Source organism: Ruditapes philippinarum, unplaced genomic scaffold (genome assembly GCF_026571515.1).
Source record: "Ruditapes philippinarum isolate M1 unplaced genomic scaffold, ASM2657151v2 ctg6032_1_1_1_1, whole genome shotgun sequence".
NCBI classification, from domain to species: domain Eukaryota; kingdom Metazoa; phylum Mollusca; class Bivalvia; order Venerida; family Veneridae; genus Ruditapes; species Ruditapes philippinarum.
Genome location: NW_026861721.1, coordinates 58855 through 73520, shown reverse-complemented (window position 1 = coordinate 73520; position 14666 = coordinate 58855). Strand labels below are relative to the sequence as shown.

The following is a 14666-nucleotide window of genomic DNA, read 5'->3' as shown; positions in this document are numbered from 1 at the left end:
TAACTCAATAAAAGATCAGAGTAGGAATATATCAATGCACTTGAGTCTAGTGAATTTGGTGGTGAAGGTCATATTTCACACAGCCTAAAATTTCATGACTGCATCAAAGGACAACATGTAATACACTTTGTCAAAATCTAGGTCAGTTGATATCAAAGTTCACTTTTAATTTTGACACTAGAGGCAAAATTTGAACAACTTTGGTAGAGTACCTATAGATGATATCATTTAACAAATATTAAAGCTCTAAGCCTTGTACCTTCAGACAATAAGATTTTTTTTATTTTTTACTATATGTATATATTGAAAATCAATGACCCCGGGGCGGGGGCAATTTTGACCCCAGGGCTATTATTTGAACATTCTTGCTAGAGGTTCACTTCACAATGTTTCATGCAAAGTATCTAACCTCTAGCATATTTCAATTGCTAGAAGAAATTTTTTTAAAGTTTTTACTACAAGTTTTTACTATGTAAATAAGAGGAAAATCAATGACCCCCGGGGCCGGGCCGATTTTGACCCCAGGGCTATAATTTGAACAATCTGGGTAGAGGTCTATCAGACAATGCCTTATGCAAAATATCTAAGCTCTAGGCCTTTTGGGTCTTTACAAGAAGGTATTTTAAATTTTTAACTATATGTACATATAGTGGAAAATCCATGACCCCCAGGGCAGGGCTGATTTTGACCCCAGGGCTATAATTTGTACAATATTGGTAGAGGTCTACCAGACAATGCCTTATGCAAAATATCTAAGCTCTAGGCCTATGGGTCTTTACAAAAAGGTATTTTAAGTTTTTACTATATGTACATATAGTGAAAATCAATGACCCCCGGGGCGGGGCCGATTTTGACCCCAGGGCTATAATTTGAACAATCTTGGTAGAGGTCTACCAGACAATGCCTTATGCAAAATATCTAAGCTCTAGGCCTTTTGGGTCTTTACAAGAAGATTTTTTAAATTTATTCTTATAATTCCTTTTGGTTGCCATGGCAACCAGATTTCTGCATGGAATTAAATTCTTTGAACAACTTTGAAAGCCCTTCACCCAAGGATCAATCCTGCCAAGTTTGGTTGAAATTGGACTAGTGGTTTTTCACAAGAAGATTTTTTAAGTTCACTATATAATCTATATAACACACACACACACAAACAAACACACACACAGGTGAATCGCTATATGCCACCGCATCGCAGATGCTGCGGTGGCATAAAAAGGGGCATAATTCTGTCAAAATGCTTAGTACAGTTACCTGCTCCTGTCTACAGGTAAGGGTTATGCTGGTGAATAAGGGCACAAAGTTTCAAAGCCATATGTGAATGGGCTTTGAAAATATTTGAGGTATAACAAAAACTTTATAACGTAAATACTAAGTAAAAAAATTATCTCAAAATGCTTGATACAGTCACCTCCTCCTGTCTACAGGTTGGGGTCATGATGGTGAACAATTGTGCAAATTTTCAAAGCCATATGGCAATGGACTTTGAAAATATTTGAGGTATATCATAAAAACTTCAACATAAGTTGTTACGTCTACACCGACGTTTGGGTGACTACAAAAGCGCTACTTATATTAAACGAACAGTCAAGCTAAAATCAAAGAGTGTTGCCAAGCAGCCACAATATATTCCATAATTTTGTTTTAAATTTAACAAATTTTAAGTGCACAACTGGCTATTTGAATGAACCAGAACTTCTTGAGTCGGATATGTCGCCTTGTGAACAATGTAGTTAAGGAGAAATGGCCAGAACAAGAAAATTAACAAAGGGCAATAACTCAAAAAATAAGAAGTGCAGAGCAGCATTTTCCTTGCACTATACTTCTTATCAATAAGATATATCATCCTATGAAGTTTCAAGTCCATAGCTCTTATAATTTATGAAAAATTAATAAAGGGCAATAACTCAAAAATAAGAAATGCAGAATATTGGTTCTTGTACAATGCACATTTTTTATTGAGATCTATCATCCTATGAAGTTTCATGTCCATAGCTTTTGTACTTTAGGAGTAATGACCTGGACAAAAGTAAAATATGAAAATTAACAAAGGACCATAACTCAAAAATTAGGAAGTTCAAAGTACCAGTCCTTGTGCAATGCACTTTTTCTAAATGAGATCTATCATTCTATGAAGTTTAAGTCCATAGGTTTTATAGTTGAAGAGAAATGGCCCAGACAAAATTAAAGTATGAAAATTAACAAAGGGCAATTACTCAAAAAATAAGAACTTCAGAGTACTAATTCTTTTGCACTGCACTGCACTTCGGGTTATCATATATTATTTTGTTATAAATTTCTAAATTTCCAAATTTTCAGGCATGCAGGAGATTAAGTTCTGAAAGAGTTACAATGGTATCAAACATACAGAGTCTTTTTAATTTTAATATGTTCTTCCTGTTAAAAATCCTTTTTAACTGAAGGAAATTTTAGTCGCCTAGCTACCATGCAAATTTCTTTGATTTTGATGCTTCTGTTCAGGATTTATGTAAATTTTACAAAGTCATTCTACACTAATATCAACATAAAAAATTAACTCATCTATCATTGTCATAGATAAAATAGTTTTCATATCCTAAAAGTATAAAATATTTAAAACTTGACAGCAAGTACTGAAGCTTATCACTTCACATTTTATGCAGTCATTTTCAATGAGATATAGTCACACAAACAACTAAAACTGTTTATTTATCTTGAAATCAAGACTTTAAAAACTTATAAAGACAGGATTACAGTTGATCAATTCATAAAATGCATAGGTTCAATGCAATTCTATACTTAAAGTGACATGACAAATGTTGTATTACACAAAACACAATCACATGAAATGTTTTAACATTATGGAAGTAAGTTACTGGTAAGCTGACATAGGCAACCATTAATTAATATGATCCACACACTAGTCAATATAGCATTAGTCCTTATAGCAGCAGGCCTCATGGGTTTTACTATTAAAATGACTTTCAATGGCTTTTTAGATCATCTATAAGCAGTGGGATATTGTGACCATGTCTTGATGACTGTGGGACAATACTGGCAACCTGTTGCATTGTTTCTCCACTTTCCAGAGCATGTTGAGACTGACACTTCCATGAAGTCCTAAAATACATATAAATTAGAAGTTTAAAAAAATTGTATAGGATATAAATAGCACTTAAAATGAAACTTAAAACAAGAATGTCGAACGACACATATGCCCCCTTTTCTAGCCCTTGACACACATAATTGGTAGTTTTGTTACAGAAACTTGCCATAAATGGGTACATGGAAGTGTTCAATTATGGAAAAAAGAAAAATAATGGAGACTTTGTGATAAATAGTTTTCAAATGATAATCAGATATTAGAAAACTACAGACCAAAAATCAATAGAGGCCACCAATCAAAATCAGAAATATGATGACCCTGTGACCTTGACCTTTGACCCAAAAATTACTATGGTTCATCCACTAATTATGATTAATCAATATGTGAAATATGACAACTTTGTGATGAATACTTTTCAAGATAATCAGCTAAAACCATTCTGACATTTAAGACCCCTGTGAGCTTGACCTTTAACATAGTGACCCAAAAATCAATAGGGGCCATCTACTAGTTATGACCAATCAATATGTGAAATATGACTTCTTTGTGCTTAATACTTTCCAAGATAATCAGCGGAAACCATCTTGACATTTGAAGGCTCTGTGACCCTGACCTTTAACTTATCGCATGACCGCCACAACTTTCCTTTGAAGATCGGCGTTCTCTAAATTTCGGTATTGGAAAACTTTGGGTGCTCTAATTGAGGTATCAGTACGCTTTGGGGTGCTCTAAATGAGGTATCAGTACACTTTCTCGCGCATGCCCAGTTTATTATTTTATTTCAAATCATAAAGTGAGTATACCCGAAAAAGAGCATAATAAAACATTACACAGTTGACAGAATTGTTGTTTTTTTAAATATTTACATATTGTCTCGATCTTTTTTTTTTCAAAACTTGAAAATGCAGTTATTATAAAGATGTTGACTGAAATGGAAAGTAATTGCCATTTTTTTGCATCCTGACCTCGAGGACAAACTAGTCTGAAACAATGAGCAAATTATTCATTTTTCAGTAAAGCACTACACGTATTCTAGCGTAATTATTAATAAATAGTAGTAGTGTTAAGAAAATAATCACTACATTGTCGTTAGTTTTAAAAAATACGCGTACAAGATATACCACTAAAATATACACCGGGGACTATTTTTGACATTATTTCCTAGATTATATTTTTGAAAATGAGCTGGAAAGATGATTAATAATTGGCATTCAGAAAAATGCATCAAACTTATCTCGTCCAATGGTTATTTCATTCCAGTTCCTTCAACGGCCTCTAATGGGTATATTTCTGCGGGCATTTATTAAAATATTTATATGTTTAAATAAAGCAAATATTACGAGGGAGCGTAAATCTCCAAAAAAATAATCGTGATGGTCATGCGATAAAACAGTTACAGAATAAATACTAGGACTTCACCGGCTGGTATCAGCGCATGGGGCGACAAAAGGGTCAATCATGGAAATTAATCTCGACGTTCCGTCTCGATTAATTTCCTATGATTGACCCTTGTTGTCGCCCCATGCGCTGATACCAGCCGGTAAAGTCCTCGTATATATTCTATAACTATTACATAGTGACCCCAAAATCAATAGGGACCATCTACTAGTTATGGCCAATCAATATGTGAAATATGACTTCTTTGTGCTTAATACTTTCCAAGATAATCAGCGGAAACCATCTTGACATTTGAAGGCTCTGTGACCCTGACCTTTAACTTATCGCATGACCGCCACAACTTTCCTTTGAAGATCGGCGTTCTCTAAATTTCGGTATTGGAAAACTTTGGGGTGCTCTAATTGAGGTATCAGTACGCTTTGGGGTGCTCTAAATGAGGTATCAGTACACTTTCTCGCGCATGCCCAGTTTATTATTTTATTTCAAATCATAAAGTGAGTATACCCGAAAAAGAGCATAATAAAACATTACACAGTTGACAGAATTGTTGTTTTTTTAAATATTTACATATTGTCTCGATCTTTTTTTTTTCAAAACTTGAAAATGCAGTTATTATAAAGATGTTGACTGAAATGGAAAGTAATTGCCATTTTTTGCATCCTGACCTCGAGGACAAACTAGTCTGAAACAATGAGCAAATTATTCATTTTTCAGTAAAGCACTACACGTATTCTAGCGTAATTATTAATAAATAGTAGTAGTGTTAAGAAAATAATCACTACATTGTCGTTAGTTTTAAAAAATACGCGTACAAGATATACCACTAAAATATACACCGGGACTATTTTTGACATTATTTCCTAGATTATATTTTGAAAATGAGCTGGAAAGATGATTAATAATTGGCATTCAGAAAAATGCATCAACTTATCTCGTCCAATGGTTATTTCATTCCAGTTCCTTCAACGGCCTCTAATGGGTATATTTCTGCGGGCATTTATTAAAATATTTATATGTTTAAATAAAGCAAATATTACGAGGGAGCGTAAATCTCCAAAAAAATAATCGTGATGGTCATGCGATAAAACAGTTACAGAATAAATACTAGGACTTCACCGGCTGGTATCAGCGCATGGGGCGACAAAAGGGTCAATCATGGAAATTAATCTCGACGTTCCGTCTCGATTAATTTCCTATGATTGACCCTTGTTGTCGCCCCATGCGCTGATACCAGCCGGTAAAGTCCTCGTATATATTCTATAACTATTACATAGTGACCCCAAAATCAATAGGGACCATCTACTAGTTATGGCCAATCACTATGTGAAAAATTAAAGAGTTTGTGATAAATAGTTTTCAAGATAATCAGCGGAAACCATGTGGTCTACTGACGGACAGATCAACATTAGCAAAACAATATACCCCCTTTTCTTCGAAGGGGGCATAATTAAGATTATTTTTAACTGAATATTCTTTTCACAACTGAAAAATACCATGGCATAAAAGAATATTTATACAAGAGGGCCATGATGGCCCTAAGGTCGCTCACCTGTATGTAGGCCCTCGGAGCTGGGCCAGTTTGAACCCCAGGGCTTTTATTTGAACAAACTTGGAAGACACCTATAAGAAGATGATTCATGATATACACACTTATAATGAAAAACAATGATCTGCCGTCCCCTACCCCTGGCAGGGCCAATTTTAACCAAGGGCTTTTATTTGAACAAACTTTGTAGACACTCACTAGAAGATGTTTCATGCTAAATATATTAGCTCTAGCTCTTTGAGTTCTTTAAAAGAAGATTTTTTTAGTTTTTACTAAATACATATGGGGAAAATCAATGACCCCCTGGGGCGGGGCCAATTTTGACTCCAGGGCTTTTATTTGAACAAACTTGGTAGACACCCATTGGAACATGTTTCATGCTAAATATCTCAGCTCTAGCTCTTTGAGTTCTTTAAAAGAAGATTTTTTAAGTTTTTACTATATACATATAGGGAAAATCAATGACCCCTGGGGCGGGACCAATTTTGACCCCAGGGCTTTTATTTGAACAAACTTGGTTGACACTCTTTAGAAGATGTTTCATGCTACATATCTTAGCTCTAGCTCTTTTGGTTCTTTAAAAGAAGATTTTTTTAAGGTTTTTACTATATGCATATTGGGAAAATCAATGACCCCCTGGGGCAGGGCCAATTTTGACTCCAGGGCGCTTGTTTTTGAACAAACTTGGTAGACACTCACTAGAAGATGTTTCATGCCAAATATCTAAGCTCTAGCTCTTTGGGTTTTTTAAAAGAAGATAATTAAAGTTTTTTCTTTTGGTTGCCATGGCAACCAGAGTTCTGCATGGAATTAAATTCTTTGAACAATTTTTAAAGGTGACCACCAAAGGAACATTCCTGAGAAGTTTGGATGAAATTGGCTTAATGGTTTATGAGGAGATGTCATTTAAAGTAAAAGTTCACAGACGGACGGCCGGAAGGCAGACGGACGGACGCTGGACGAAAAGCGACCACAAAAGCTCAACCTGTCACTTTGTGACAGGTGAGCTAAAAATGTATGGCAAAGGAACACATTTGACATTAGAAAATTACAAAAAAATACCTTTATATTTATAATATTCTTAAATATTTTTTACAATATGCTCATGATAAAATGTCAAAAAATATTATGGCAAACTAACCTGATCCCTCTGCACAAACACAAATCTCATGGAACTTTCTTGGGGTCCTAATATATATTGAACCAACATATTGAGAATAGGGAATTGGGATAGTGCACTTGCTGGGCATAATCCAAAGGGTAGGAGTACTCTACATCAAGAGTGCATGGTAGAGTGCCTGAAATGTACAGTAGTAAATTTATAAATTATGTATTACTGATATACAGCTTTTACAATTTATATAACAGATTTTGCTAAAGTCCCAAAGTTTTGCTGCCAATGAAATATACAGTCGAACTTCGTTCGCTCAAAGTCCGAGGGCCTGTGCAAATTTGTTCAAGAGATCGGTAGTTCGAGCCAACCGAGGTTGAACTATTATTACATAGAACAAAGGCCTCTAGGTTTTCAAACCTACATCGGTCAAATGATAAATACGTCGATATAATTGTTTGCAGTACATTCATTTGTTGAATTGTCCTAGTTAGAATTATTATCCTATTGAAACAGTATTAACGGTATACTGTGTTAATCTATATTCATGCATATTGTAATTGGTTGGGTTTGATTGGGCAATCATTAAAACTGTGAACAATGATCAAAATATATTTATATGTTTATTATGAATTTTATTTTAAACAATGCATTAATTAAATATTAACAAAAGAACATCTTACAGCAGCATATTTTTGTAGTCATTTACTAAAATAAACACACATGTACAAGTATCATTCTATAAATAGATTACACTGTTACAATTCACATTACATGAACCACGGTTGTAATTAAAGCCGTCCAGGTAAACGTCATTCATTTATTGACTTTTGGCATTTCAGGGGTTATTTTCTTTTTATTATTACTAAAGACGGCAAATATACAATTTTATCATAACAAACAAATTGGTATCAACACCTTTTAATTTGTATCAGTTAACCTTAATTGCCCTTGTCACCATCACATGGTGTTAAAAACATGTGTCGCGCCTGTCAATTATTTAGAACCTGTCGACATGCAACTTTTGTTGCCTGTTTGTGTTCGACCAAAAAGGTGTGATTTACACTATATTTCTTCTGAAGGGACCAGAGATCAGGTTCGAGAGTTCGAGCCATGGGTGTTCGAGCAATCCGAGGTAGAACAATATATATTATATAGGAATTTGCCGGGACTTGGGGATGAGTTCGAGCGAAGGGAGGTATTCGAGCGATCCAAGCTCGAGCGAACGAAGTTGAACTGTATGTCCTTTCTAGAAAGCTTGTCATAGGGCTATTACTTTTTTTTATCAAAATATTAGCTAAAATTCAGGCTTATAAAATTCATGAATGTGGTTCTAAGTGTCAACAAACATTTTGATATTTTGATGTGGCATCATATGTTTATACAAACATAGTGCAAATACACAGTGTAACACTATAGATGTGTCAATGAAAAATTATTCTTTTCTGCTTGAACAGTCTGAATGCAGGATATGTGATTTATAGAATATTATATTAGTGTAGGTTAACTTAACCTTTTACCCCATTAGCATATTGCGAAAATTGGCCGTTTTCATCGAAAAGTCCCTGTAACAAGTTCAAACTGCTGTGTCTATGAAAAATGCTTCAAATTTATATAGTTAGGACATCCTTTAAAAAAATGTTTGTTTGCAGTAACGCGACCGACTCACAAAATTTACCCCTACTCAAAAAATTTTTTCATGGTCTGGATAAAAAAAATTTTTTTGAATCAGAAAATTATGCCTTGCGCTTTGTTTTCGTTCTTTTAAAGGTTAATAGAAGAAACAAAATGTAGGTCTTATTAAATTAGAATTCAGTTATCAATTAATTAATTGTTACCAGATTATCAAACCATATATTGTCCAGCATTTTGAAATTCCATGTTTATTTATTTATTAATGAATGTTCATAAGCAGTAGATGACCCCTATTATTAATTTCGAAAACTATTTATCACAAAGTCTTCATATTTCAAATACTGATTGGTGATACCTATTAGAGAACCCCTACTGATTTTGGGTCACTTGTTCTCTAATATCTCATTATCTTGAAAACTATTTATCACAAAGTCTTCATTATTTTTCAGTTTTCCATAATTGAACACTTCCATGTACCCATTTATGGCAAGTTTCTATAAAAAAAACCTACCAATTATGTTAGTCAAGGGCTAGAAAGGGGGGAATCAACATACCTGCACAATGCACTATAACCTTATCTTCCTATGTTCTACATTTGCCAATAACACGCACACTTTACTATCAATCTACCAATGTTCCAAATTTGCCAATATCGACTCTTCAACTCCACAAACAAAGCCAAACCTAAAAAGGGGGAAAAGAACAATAATGAAGGCAAACAATGATAAATAAAGGGACTGTCACAGGAACACAACACCACACATGCCTACTACCAGTTTTTGATGCAATTACTTTTTAACCTAAAAAGATAAGCATATACCTTGCTTTAAGGCTTTTGTGTTTCCAGACATGCTTATTTACAATAAACTTTGCTTCCCAAAATTGGTAAAAAATAGAAACTTAAGATTTTACATTTATCGTTTCGAGCAACCATCAACTAAATCTTTAACAGACTGTTGGATATTTTTTATGCACACCAAATTTTCTTTCTTCAACTTTAAATTTTTCTAGAAAAACAAATGCACATAAAAAATTCAGTAACAATTTCTTGCCAAATATTAAGGCAAATGCATAATTTCTTTTTTTTAATAAGAAAAAGTATTCATCAACAACAAAAGCACACACATGCACAAGCACTATAAATGTTGATAGCAGCTCCAACCAAACCCATGATTTCCACAAAGAAAACAAATTACTTACCTGAACACTTCGCTATATCTGTGCCTCCCAACGCCTTAGTTGTGCCAATACCAATGCTTTAACTCCATAAACACATCTACACTTAACTTTTAAACTTCACAAGCACATTATGCCTAAAAAAGGATAAAACAATCTATTAAACCTTAACCACCCAAACGTCCTAAATAGTGCTAAACAAAACATGTGTCACCTTTATATAAAATAACATGTGTCTATTTTCAACCCAACTTTTGTAACATTTTCCTTTAATCAAGGAAAAAGCATTTCCCCACAATAGCCACGCATGGCAAATCAAATTGAAATAATTTCTTCTTCCACAAATATGAAGGTAAATACCATTTTCACATGTTTAAATCTGATTTCAGGTTCCCCCCTTTTCTAATTTATTGCCCTATCTTTTCCCCACCAAAAAGTCACAGGCACTCCATGCGCCGATGTCACTGACTATACTGCTACCGACTGAAGATAATTATTTATTTTTCCCGAAAAAATCTGTTCCCTCTAGCATTAGTTCTTAAATAAATTCTTAACCAAAATGTCAAATGTTTAACAAATAGTTTTTGTTCTTTTCATTAAATAGGAACAAAAAATATACCCAAAAACTAATAAGGAAATGCAACTCTAGCATAAAATGGAAGTAATTTGGGCTTCTCATTAGGAAATTGTCATGACATTTCATAGTGTGCACAAAATTCTGTTGCAGTGGTTTTCCCCTATACAACTGATACTGGTAAAAAGGCAACGCTCCCAATAGAAAATAGACAAGTAATCCCCAATCCATGACCGATAAATCCCCAGGACAACACTGAAAATTTCCTCAAAAGAATCATCAAATTTTAAGGCGGACATAAACAGAAATACCATTGTTAAGCGATACTGTATGCAATAAAAACCAAGTATATATAACCACATGAGTGATATTTCCTGAAACATTATTTTTTCCTATGAACTAAATCAAATTAAATATTTTTATGGTTTAAAATATTAACTTTTTCAGTTTTATCAAGGACAACCCACCAATTGCAGCCAAAAATCACGAAAAACATTGCTGGAAACTGCAAGCAAAATCTCAACATGGAGGTTGCCATTTTTTTTCTTAGCTATATCCTGTACTGAACGGTACTATTTCTGGAAATCAGTTGCTAACAAAATATTGCCATTTTCTTGGTTATTTTTATGAAAGTAATATATTTTGTATTGAAAATGACTTGTATGGAGCCGAAGTGTGTCACAGATACACTATTACACCTATAGTATGCCGCATTAAATTTCATACAATAATGGAAGTATAAAAACCATTCACCACCATACATAATAAGATGTCACACCACAAAGATTTTTTTGCATGATGATAAAGTTTTTTAGGGGAAAAAAGATATATTATAGAATTATTAACCTCATAATTTTCCCCAAATCGACATTTTTCACATATCTTTCCCCTCCTTACCAGCACCCAGCATCTTCCCCTTTCCGTAAAAAAAAACCCCTGAATTGTAAAAGGAATAAATTTGTACTGTGCATCAAAACAAGTTTGTTGACATTGATTTCCCATGTGCGTAATTAGATCAAATGTGTATTAACTGTGAAGAAAGCAATGCATTCCTTGCATATATTTATAGCATATAGGGGTACATTTGTCGTAAAATCAGAATTATTTCCTTATAGAATGCCAATTTCCTGTGCCCACTTCATCTGCTCTTTGCACAACTGCATTGGCCGCCAAGGAACAAACAGTGTAAACAACAATTACATTTATTTCCATAAAGATTCAATTTAAAGTTCACTATTCAACATTTATTGTCTCAACTTGAACATCTCTTCTTAACAAAGATAATTTCAAGGAACAAACAGTGTAAAAAACAAGTACCATTATTGTCATAAAAATTCTAGTTAAAGACCAATATTCAACATTTATTGTCGCGACATCTCTTCCTAACAAAGATTATTTCAAACAACACGTACGTGTTCACTGCCAACTTTTTCAATTTCTGTTGGTCATGCGATCATACCTTTGAATACTTCTATAGTAATTCACTTCTAAATTTTTTTCATAACAATGTTAACAATCCATACCGAAATAGGTTTCTAATAGAAGGCCGAGTTGACCTGGTCCGAGTTAGTATAAGCCCAAGTTGACCCTTTGCGGCCAAAAAAAACACACAAAGGCCATGCCAGCAGCAATTTCTCTCCCTTTAAGAACCCCAAGTTAGCCTCCTGGCTTCGACGGAAAAGCTATAGCAAAAATTTCTTATTTGATTAGCAATTTAAGATAAAATTTTTTTAGGAAACTGCGCAATCTAAAATTTAATGTATACATTGTATTTCCTTTTGAAAGAGACCATTTATTGAAATTTGTCATAAAAGAAAGAAAATCACAGGGGAATAAACCTTGAATATTTACAATGACCATGTCAACATTTGGGCACCTTACCATGTCCGCCACACATGCCAGTACTTAGACTAGAGAAAATTACTAAATCGACAAAAAACCACCGTTTCAACAAAAATTAGGCCCGAGAGAAAGTGCTACCATGGATTTATATGAATTATGGTGGTTTCGTCAAACTACTGTTTCGGCGGACTTACATTATGAAGAGGTGCGAAAGAGGTTTCGTCAATCTTTTTTTAAAATTAAAGGCATAGTAGGCATGGTTCATGTATATAAAGTGGTTTTATCATCAATTTGTTTGTTGTAATCAAATTATGACACAAAATTTCATTAATGAATAGAATACATCGAAGAAGTATGTCTATTTATTATACCTATTTTGATAATGATTTGTTTGTTATTGGATTAATTCAATAAGTTTTGAGAAAAAAAAATATTAAAAAAAAAAAAAAATACATTAAAGCCTCATTTGACGCCTGGTTGATGTAATGACTACTTCCCAACTACTGAGATTATGCACCCACAATCCAATAACTTCAATGACAGGATTTATGAGGACAGTTTTTAAGTTTTATATTGAGTGATGATAAAGAATGAAAAAAGATTGTTGTTGTTTATTATGTAAAAAAACCATAGTAGATTCTCTTTAATGCTATGCCTGTATCAATTGTTTATATAGAGATGAATAAAGTATTTTAAATAATACGTACAAAATCATGACACAAATATTCTTAATTTGGGTTTTTAGAAAAAAATATTTTTACATTTATTTTTTGTATGCCTTGTTTTTGTGTATATATAATCAGATTATAAAATACATAATTAATTCTTTCTCTTCCAGGTTTTACTTTTCTGTGTATAAATTATAATGTTAATTTTATTCCCATTGATAACATTTGTCCTTCTGTTTAAGCTTTTACCATTTGTGGATACAGTTCAACATAGATTAAGAAAAATATTTTTTATGTTTTTACAGACTTCACTTTATCTATATTTGTGTAAATTTTAAATCATTTTTCTTTTTTCAGGCTTCACTTTTATACGTACATCACAACATGTATCTATTTTTATGTTGTTTTGTTTACTGAGATCTTTTGTGTTAAGTTAAGCTTTATATATGTAGAATATAACTACTATACTAAATAAAATAATAAATATAAGGTTTATATAATTTTTATAATTTCCAATATCTTGTCTTTAATACATGTCCTTGAAAATGCGTGCTTCTCTCCATTTTGTTAAGATGAATTGTCTTAATATTATTTGCATGTGTATGCTATGCCTCTTTATGTAATGTACATTTACATGCTATGGCTCATATTGGCATGTGTGTACATTAATTGAGTTCTGAAATATAAAATTACTAATTTAGTAATTAGTTCGCCGAACCGGTAGTTCGACGAAACAACTCTCGCTCATTTATTTTATATCGTCAATTAAAGTCCGTGGTGCTACGTAAGTTTAATGCACAAACTATTTACTACTTGAAATCACTTTATAAAAAATATACAACCTTCAGAGCAGGCAACACACAGATATATACAAACAATAACAAACCATCCATTTTTCCCCGCCAAAACGGCCAGCCAGCTTGTAAATTAGGTCACCTAGTCATTCTAAATCATAGCTAACACGAACTGCCAATTGAAAATCAAGCACATCATTAAATAAATACTTATCTACATTATAAATAAAGCATAAAAAATCAATACTTACAGTTTAACCTTGCTAGTACATTTAAATTATCGCTCTGAAATAAACCCTCTCTCTTCCTGAATGGCTGCCTGTTTGTTGATGTTTTTTCATTGGCTTACATTGTCACGTGATCAAATCAACAAAGGTGTGGACTAAGTTATTTCCATTGCAGTTCTGACTTTAATTGTTTTATCACAATTTAATCCCCGAAAAAAATATGTTGAAACAACTCCAGAATTACTACAAATATTAAAATTATCGAAAACATTAAATGTTATATAAATTGTAAATTAAGGTTTCACATTTCACCCCTAGATAAAACATAATGGACTCAACCCAAAACAAGCGTCTCTCTCTTTATTTAATGATGTATTTACATGACCATGATCAAACACATAAATCTAGACCAATTGTAAGACGGCCTTAGACGTAAACCTATTGTAAAAATAATACTATGACCACAGCAGATTTCGTACAGAAAACCTATACATTATTTTATGCATTGGGTATTAGACAGCCATATATTTACTATACTTGTAATGATGTGGTATTTGATATTGATTACACTTTCATGTAAAAAGAAATTCCTCGTAATTTGTTAAATTTC

General features: G+C 33.1%; 1 long non-coding RNA gene across 3 annotated transcripts; it reads right to left on the bottom strand.

Moving 5' to 3' along the window:
• Positions 1-2669: 2669 nt before the first annotated feature.
• LOC132716597 (uncharacterized) lies at positions 2670-14243 on the bottom strand. 3 transcript variants are annotated; one of them, XR_009623830.1, is made up of 5 exons: positions 14081-14243; positions 9976-10088; positions 9330-9459; positions 7171-7327; positions 2670-3099 (listed from the first exon to the last, which is right to left on the bottom strand). It is a non-coding gene; the product is annotated as an uncharacterized LOC132716597 (long non-coding RNA). The 3 variants fall into 3 exon arrangements; XR_009623832.1 differs by lacking the exon at positions 14081-14243 and adding an exon at positions 13922-14061; XR_009623831.1 differs by lacking the exon at positions 14081-14243 and adding an exon at positions 10993-11021.
• Between the last annotated feature and the right edge of the window lie 423 nt (positions 14244-14666).